An 8858-nucleotide genomic window follows, 5' to 3' on the forward strand; every position below is an offset into this window, starting at 1 on the left:
AAATGGACTTGCAAGGTTAGGCTCTTCCTTGTTGGGTCTGCAGTTGACTAGGAGTGAAAGGGTGTAAGAGCTCCCCCTGCTGGCCACTCAAGTCCCTTTTAGTGAGATTTCCTTTTATTCTCACAGATTTAAAAGGTATAATTTATCTAGTACAGAGGTTCCACATTTGTGGCTGCTGTGGACTTGCTTATGTGGTTTGTTTAGTCCGAAAGTATATTTTTCCCTTGAATTAAGTAATTTCGCATTTTAGAAAAATGACCTATTGTGAAAGATTGGGAAATCTGACATTGAAATTATAAGCAAACCTCCAATATAATACCCCGAATAGCTAGAATTTTATCATTGAATATGTACGGGATCGTGCACCACCACCAGATGGTGATACATGCTATGAAGAAAACAAAAGGGTGAAAGGATCAAAACTGATGATGGCTGTTTTATTATTGGTTACAGTCCCTTTCTCTGTGTGGGGAGCATTTGACCAGAGTGGAGTAAGGGAGCCTCATTCACTTGGTAGATTCTAAACCGAGATTTAGAGTCTGAGTGTTTTGATGAGCTGATGGGGGCCACAGGCTCGCAAACATCTATTTGTATGACTTTAGTTTTTAGATAGAAAAGAGTATTCAGGGAGAGCCTGGTGGCTCAGTTGGTTAAGCGACTGCCTTTGGCTCAGGTCATGAACTTGGAGTCCCGGGATCGAGTCCCACACTGGGCTCCCTGCCCCACAGGGAGTCTGCTTCTCCTGCTGACCTCTCTCCTCTCATGTTCTCTCTCATTCTCTCTCTCTCTAAAATAAATAAATAAAATCTTAAAAAAAGAAAAGCATATTCAAGAAAAAGGTAGGTGCACAAGCACCCAAAAACAGATACAGGAAGAGAAGATATTTATTCCTCAACCCGGTGCCATGGATTAGGTTAAAACCTAATAAGTAGCTACTTAATATTTTAGGGATCAGAGATCCCTCTGAAAATGAAATCTATGGTCTCTGTCCCCCCAAAAGTACACATTGCATACAGTAGAAGCTCTTCCCAACCAGGGTCACTTAACTAATGTTCTCAGTAGCCTTTCTGAAATATACCAGCCGATCTTTGGAAAATACTAAAGACTCACAGCTTGTAGCCTTCACTTTGGTTCACTCCTGCGTATCTCCTTCCACCAGTGGAGTGGGATGCTTAACAAGAGCCAGTTATGCTACCAATCTATTGATTTCTGTTAAACTCCTCATAATTACATAATTAAATTTTACAAACTGGTAAAATTTGAGTCTGCAAAGAAAAATAATTTGGGTTTTTTTTAAAGATTGATTGATTTGAGAGCGGGCGAGTGAGCGTGCAAGAGCCTGGGCACACAAGCAGGAGGGACAGAGAGAGGGAGAATCTGAAGAAAACTCTGTGCTGAGTGTGGAGCCCATTGTGGGGCTCGATCTCATGACCCCAAGATCACAACCTGTGCTTGGGCCTTACCCCCACCCAGGCACCCCAAGACTTATTTCTATGAAAACTAAGAATGTTTTGGAAAGACAGCATAAATATGACTGCTAATATAAATAGCTATTGAATTGGGTGTAGGCAATGAGAGACTAGAAAGACTCTTGAGAGACTTTTCAAGCCCCAAATCTGGCAGGATTCTGCCTTCAATTTGATCTGCAAGAGTTAACTTGTCTCTACTGCGAACAAATTAAAGTTGAAAATCAAACACAAAACTCTGGGCCTGTAGTTTAGGCAATAGACTGCCTAGAGCTCCAATCAGAGGGACCATACTCAAAAGAAAGACCTTAGGGAATGACTGGAGAATAAATATTTAGGTAAAAATAAAATTCTTAAAGCATATGTATATATAATATTGATGAGGCTGTAGGTCATGTGATAGACACCCAAAATAACAGAGGTTTACTCCAGAGAAAAGGTTTTCTTTCCCATGGAAGTGTTAATTAACATACTTGTCTGTGCTAACAAGCCCCAGAATTACAATGACCCCAACACAGTAGAAATTTATCTTTCACTCAAAAAACAGTTCAAATGGATGATCCTGGTCATTGGGTAGCCCTCCTCTAAATGGGATCCAAGTTTTTCCATCTTGTAATTCTGCCATTGTCATAACTTTCTGTGTCTTCTCTAGAGAAATGGCCAAGAGGGAATGGAACGTGCATACCCACTCTTTGAAAGCCTTGGTCTGAAAATTCCATACATCCTCTCTGACATTCTCATAGTTACAACTCAGTTACATGGCTCCATCTAACTATTAGGGAGGCCGAGAAATGTAGCCTTCATTCTGGTAGTCTGTCTGTTCAGCTAAAATCAGAGTTTCTAGGGGCGCCTGCCCTTCAGCTCTGGTCACGAACGCATGGATTCTGGGATCGAGCCCTGAGTGGAACACACACTGACTGCAGACCAGTAAGGACCGGAAAGCATGCTCTGTCATTTTAAGCAATCGAGTCTATTTTCATCAAAGATGCAAGTGTGTATTTATTAAAAAAAAAAAAAAATACTATACAAGAGCTTATAAAGGAAAAAAAAGGCGTGTCCACGTCCTAATTCTGCTCTGCACAGGTAATTATTCTTTACAATTCCAGCTGTATATTATGCCATGTACCCATATATTCACACAAACATTAGTCATGCTTGCTGTGCCAGTTAGGGATATCTCTCTCTCTCACTTTGGAGCCTTAGGATTAGGACTCTGGGCTAGAAAGAGTGCTTTTACAGAAAGCTGGCCATGTGACTCCTGTTAAAAACCAAAATTCAACTGAGTAGATCTGAAGATCTATTTGGCTTTATTCAACCACTCATGAATCGGGCAGCATCCCATCTAGCAAGTAGAGAATAGCTCCAAGGAGGTATACAAAATGAAGGTTTTATAGGCAGGAGGAGGGTGAGACGAGGAAGTTGAAAGTGGATTGTTTCAGGCGAGGTCTCCTTCCCTTGGGGGGAAAGCAGAAGTTCTTCCTGAAGCAGATCACCTCACTAATGCTGGTGTGGAAATCCCAGGCTGACTGGCTTCAAATTCCACTCCTGGGAGGCTGAAACTGCAGTGTAGTCAGTCAGGAAGTCTCGGTGGGGGCTTAGCAAAAGTGACTCCATTTTGGATCTGCTGTTTCTTTTTAGCCTTCCCTTAGATGAGTTCCATAACAACAGCAGAGCGTAGACTCATTCATGTGCACTAATGAGGCATACCCATAAATTTCCAGAAGTAACAACGGGAGAGATTTTTGTCCGAGACCATGGGTGAAGGAGCAATTGATCTGTGACATTTGAACTGTTGATGTTGATGTCATTTGTAACTGTGGGCTGGTGGGTCCTGAGGAAATTGGAGTTGTAAGTAAAAAACATATGCTGGAACAGAATAGTGCGCAGACAGGATGTTGACTTTCTCTAAGGAACTCCAAGCAGCTTCCCAGGTCAAGTTAAGACTCGAAGGAGAAATGGGAGTTCGCCGGTGTCAGGCAATAGGTAGGACTAGAAGGGCAAGGAGTTGTCTGTGCCGTGGGTGACAACATCAAAGAGCATAGCCTGGTACAGTAAAGCTCAAGGTGAAAATTGTCTTATAAATGAGACCGTGGAGGATGGACTCATGAATGACTTCTATTTGTTGGAATTCTTTTGAAGCCTGGAATGTATTTCTTCACGGGAGAATTTAAATTAGCATCTGCCAGGCTTCTGTGAATCCTACTAATGGAAGGTCTCTCTAACTTAAATTTTCACTTTGAGGTCTTTAATACTACGAAGACAATAAGAATTTGGCCTGAGGCCTGGCTTTCAGCTCTAACATCTTTTTTTTTTTTTTTTTTTTTTTGGAGATTTTATTTTTAAGTAAACTCTACCTCCAACATAGGGCTCAAATCTATAACCTTGAGATGGAGAGTCACACGGTCTACTGACTGAGCAACAGGGTGGCCCTCAGTTTGAAATTACTAGTCAGTGATTTCCTCCCTTTGCTCAGCACCGACTATTTCATTTTTTATTGACTTCTGTAGTCCTCTTGAGCCAGTGGTGGAAATTTTTTAGTGAAGAAGTTTATCCAGATACCTAGGTCACCAAATTATCAGAAACAGAATGAAAACCATCTTTCTGATGAAAGAGGCTAGCATTTTATTTATCGGCATCTTACCTATTAAGAAAACTATTTCCAGATTTCTGCGCTTTATATAATTTGAGGAAAGGGAAGAACATGAAAATGGCTAGTCCACAAAGAGCTAGACTTTCCCAAACATCTTTTATCTCCTTATTGCCTTTCTTATCGCCAGTGGACTTTGAATGTCAGAGCTAATGTATTCTGGTCCCAAGGTAGTGCCAAGAACAATAGTTTTGAAGACTTGGGTCCAATGCCAGCATGGTTACACTTAAAGTTTGTAACTTTGGGGATTTGTTCCTCCTCTGTAAAACACAGAACGCTAATACATACTCTACCTAGTAGTTTGCTAGGGCTTCCACAACAAAGTACCATGAACTGGGCAGCTTAAAACAACTTAAATTTATTGTCTGACAGCTTCAGAGGCTGGAATCAAGGTGCTGGCAGGGCCTCCTGAAATGTTTAGAGGAGAGAATCCTTCCTTTCCTCTTCCTAGTTTGAGGTAATGGCCCTCAGTCCTTGCTGTTCCTTGACTTGAAATTGCCTTACCTCACTCTCTGTCTTTGTTCGTTACGTGGTATTCTCCCTATGTGTATGTCCGTATCTCCTTTCTTATTAAGGACATCAGTTATTAGGATTAAGGACACCTACTAATTCAGTAGGACCTGATTTTCATTAACTGATTATTTCTACAACAATCCTATTTCCAAATAAGATTACATCGTGAAACATGGAAGCTAGAACTCCAACATTACTTTTCATGGAATTCAACTCAATTCAATTCATAACAACTATCTTCTAGGTTATTCCCTTCTCTGTGTTCTTCAAAACACGTCATAGGTATTATGGTATATACCTTAGTTAAAGCATTTATCATGGTTTGTTTTAAAGGCTGCTAACCTTTTTTTTTTTTTTTAAGATTTTATTTATTTATTTGAGAGAGGGAGAGTGAGCATGAGAGGGGAGAGGGTCAGAGGGAGAAGCAGACTTCCTGCTGAGCAGGGAGCCTGACGCAGGACTCAACCCCGGGACTCCAGGATCATGACCTGAGCCAAAGGCAGTTGCTTAACCAACTGAGCCACCCAGGTGCCAAAGGCTGCTAACCTTTTTATAAAAAATTCCAGTGTAATTAACAATGTTTTATTATTATTAGTTTCAGGTATACAATATAGCGATTCAGCAATTCTAAATGTTACTCAGTGCTCATCAGTGTAAGTGTACTCCAAATCCACTTCCCTTTTTCCCCCATCCTCCCACCCACCCTCCCCTCTGGTAACCATCTGTTTGTTCACTATAGTTAAGACTCTGTTTTTTGGGTGGTCTCTCTCTCTCTTTCTCTCTCTCTCTCCTTTGATATTTTTAAAAGGATTTTATTTATTTATTTGAGAGAGAAAGAGAACAGAGGGAGAGTGACAGGGAGAAGCAGGCTCCCTGCTGAGCAGAGAGCCCAATGGGGAACTTGATCTCAGGACTCTGGGATCATGACCTGAGCCAAAGACAGACACTTAACCAACAGAGCAACCCAGGTGTCCTGGTTTGTCTCTTTTTTGTTTTATTTCCTAAATTTCACATATGAGTGAAATTATATGGTATTTTTCTTTCTCTGATTTACTCCACTTAGCATTATACCCTCTAGATCCATCCATGTTGTGGCAAATGGTAGGATTTCATTCTTTTTTTTTTTTTTTAATGGCTGAACGATATTCCATTGTATTATATATGGGATATATGTTCATCTACCATTGGACATTTGGGCTATTTCTATAGTTTGCCTATTGTAAATGCAATAAACATAGGGGTACCTCTATCTTTCCATTTTGTCATATTCATATCCTTTGATTAAATACCCAGTAGTGGAATACTGGATCATATGGTAACCCTATTTTTCATTTTTCGGAGGAACCTCCTTCATACTGCCTTCCACAGTGGCTGGAGCATTTTGCATTCCCACTAACAGTCCACAAGGGTTCCTTTTTCTCCACAGCCTTGCCAACACCTGTTTCTTGTGTTTTTGATCTTAGCCATTCTGACAGGTGTGAAGTGGTATCTCATTGCGGTTTTGATGTGCACGTCCCTGATGATGAGTGATGTTGAGCATCTTTTCATGCGTCTGTTGGCCATCTGGATGCCTTCTTTGGAGAAATGTCTGTTCATGTCTTCTGCCCATTTTTAAACTGGATTTTTTTTTCTTAGTATTGAGGTGTATCAGTTCTTTATGTACTTTGAACACTAACCCTTTACTGGCTATGGCAGTGGCAAATACCTTTTGCCATTCAGTAGGTTGTCTTTTTGCTTTATTGATTCTTTCCTTTGCTGTGTAGGAGCTTTTTATTTTGATGTAGTCCCAGTAGTTTATTTTCGCTTTTATTTCCCTTGCTTCAAGAGCTCTATTTAGAAAGAAGTTGCTATGGCCAATGTCAGAGAAATTAATGCCTGTGCTCTCTTTTAGAAATTTTATGGTTTTAGGTCTCATGTTTAAACCTTTAATCCATTTTGAGTTTATTTTTGTGTATGGTGTAAGAACGTGATTTTTTAATTTCTTCTTTGATTTCTTGATTGATCCATTCATTGTTTAGTAACATGTTATTTAACCTCCATGTACTTGTGTTATTCCAGATTTTATCTTGGGTTGATTTCTAGTTTCATAGCATTGTGGTCAGAGAAGATGTGTCGTATGATGGAAGTTTTTTTGTTTTGTTTTTTTTTTTTTTTAATTTGTTGAGACCTGTGATCTGTTCTGGAGAGTATTCCATGTGTGCTTGGAAAAGAGTGTGTTTTGCTCTTTTAGGATGGAATATTCTGAATATATCTGTTAGATCCATCTGGTCCACTATGTCATTCAAAGCCACTATTCCTTGTTGATTTTCTGCTTGGATGATCTGTCCATTGTGGTAAGTAGGCTGTTAATGTCCCCTATGATTATTGTGTTACTATCAATTACTTTATTACTTTATTTATTAACATCTTAATTTAATTTTATTTTTTTCATGTTCCAAGATTCATTGTTTATGCACCATACCCAGTGCTTCATGCAATATGTGCCCTCCTTAATACCCTCCACCAGTCTCACCCAGCCCCCCCACCTCCCTCATTTGGTAATTACTTCCTTTATGTTTGTTATTAGATGCCTTATATTTTTGGGTGCTCCCATGTTCAATGCATAAATATTTACAATTGTTATATCTTCTTGTTTGTTCATTTTGATTATGCAGTGTCCTTCTTTGTCTCTTGTTACAGTCTTTATTTTAAAGTCTATTTTGTCTGTTATAAATATTTCTACCCCAGCCTTCTTTTCACTTCCATTTGTGTGATGAATGTTTTTTCATCCCTTCAGTTTAAATCTGCATGTGTCTTTAGGTCTGAAATGAAACCCTTTTAAGCAGCGTATAGATGGATCTTACTTTTTTTATCCACTCTCACCCCGTGTCTTTTGATTGAAACATTTGGTTCATTTACTTTTAAAGTAATTATTGATAGATATGTATTTATTACCATTTTTTTTACTTGTTTTATGGTTGTTTTTGTGGTTCTCTGTTTCTTCTCTTGCTCTTTTCTCTTATAATTAGTTTGCTTTCTTAGTGTTATACTTGGATTCCTTTCTCTTTATTTTCTTGCATATTTATTAACATTTTTTGATATGCATTTACCATTAGATTTATATTTAACGTATTTCTGTATATGGGTCACTTAAGTTTGAACCTATTCTAAAAGCATTAGATTTTTACTCCTTCAACCCCCTACCCTGAAATTTTGGGTATATAGTGTTATACTTTACATCCTTTTATTTTGTGAATCCCTTGACTGTTTTGCATAGATAGTTTGGCTATTGTAAATAATGCTGCAGTACACATAGGGGTGCATATATCTGTTTGAATTAGTGTTCTTCTATTCTTTGGGCAAATAGCCAGTAGTAGAATTACTAGATCATATGGTAATTCTATCTTCAGTTTTTTGAGGACCCTCCATACTGTTTTCCAGATAGCTGCACCAGTTTGCATTCCCACCAACAGTGCATGAGGCTTCCCTTTTCTCCACATCCATGTCACACTTGTTTCTTGTGTTTTTGATTTTTGCCATTTAGCAGGTGTGAGGAGATATCTCATTGTAGTTTTGATTTGTATTTCCCTTTCGATGAGAGATGTTGAGCATCTTTTCATGTGTCTGTTAAGCCATTTAGATGTCTTCTTTGAGGAAAGGACTGTTCATGTGTTCTGCCCATCTTTTATTTGAATTATTTGATTTTTGGTGTTCAATTATGTAGTTCTTTATATGTTTAGGATACTAACCCTTTATCAGATATGTCATCGGCAAATATCTTTTCCCATTCGGTAGGCTGTTTTGTTGTTTCCTTTGTTGTGCAGAAACTTTTTTATTGTGATGTAGTCCCAATAGCTTATTTTTACTTTTGTTCTCTTTTCCTCACCAGACATATGTAGAAAAATCTTGCCATGTCCATTGTCAGAGAAATTACTGCCTGTGCTCTCTTTTAGGATTTTTTTGGTATCAGGACTCTTCAATACATTTTGAGATTATTTTTGTGTATGATGTAAGAAAGCGATCCAGTTTCATTCTTTTGCATATTGCTGTCCAGTTTTCCCAACATCATTTGTGGAAGAGACTTTCTCCCATTGCATATTCTTGTCTCCATGGTTGAAGGTTAATTGACCATATAAGCATGGATTTATTTCTGGGCTTTCTATTCTGTTCCATTGATCTATGTGTCTGTTTTTGTGCCAGTTTTATACTCTTTTCATTATTACAGCTTTGTAGTATATCTTGAAATTTGGAGT

This window comes from Enhydra lutris, unplaced genomic scaffold (genome assembly GCF_002288905.1).
Source record: "Enhydra lutris kenyoni isolate GAN:26980312 unplaced genomic scaffold, ASM228890v2 scaffoldscaffold34, whole genome shotgun sequence".
Taxonomy (NCBI): Eukaryota; Metazoa; Chordata; class Mammalia; order Carnivora; family Mustelidae; genus Enhydra; species Enhydra lutris.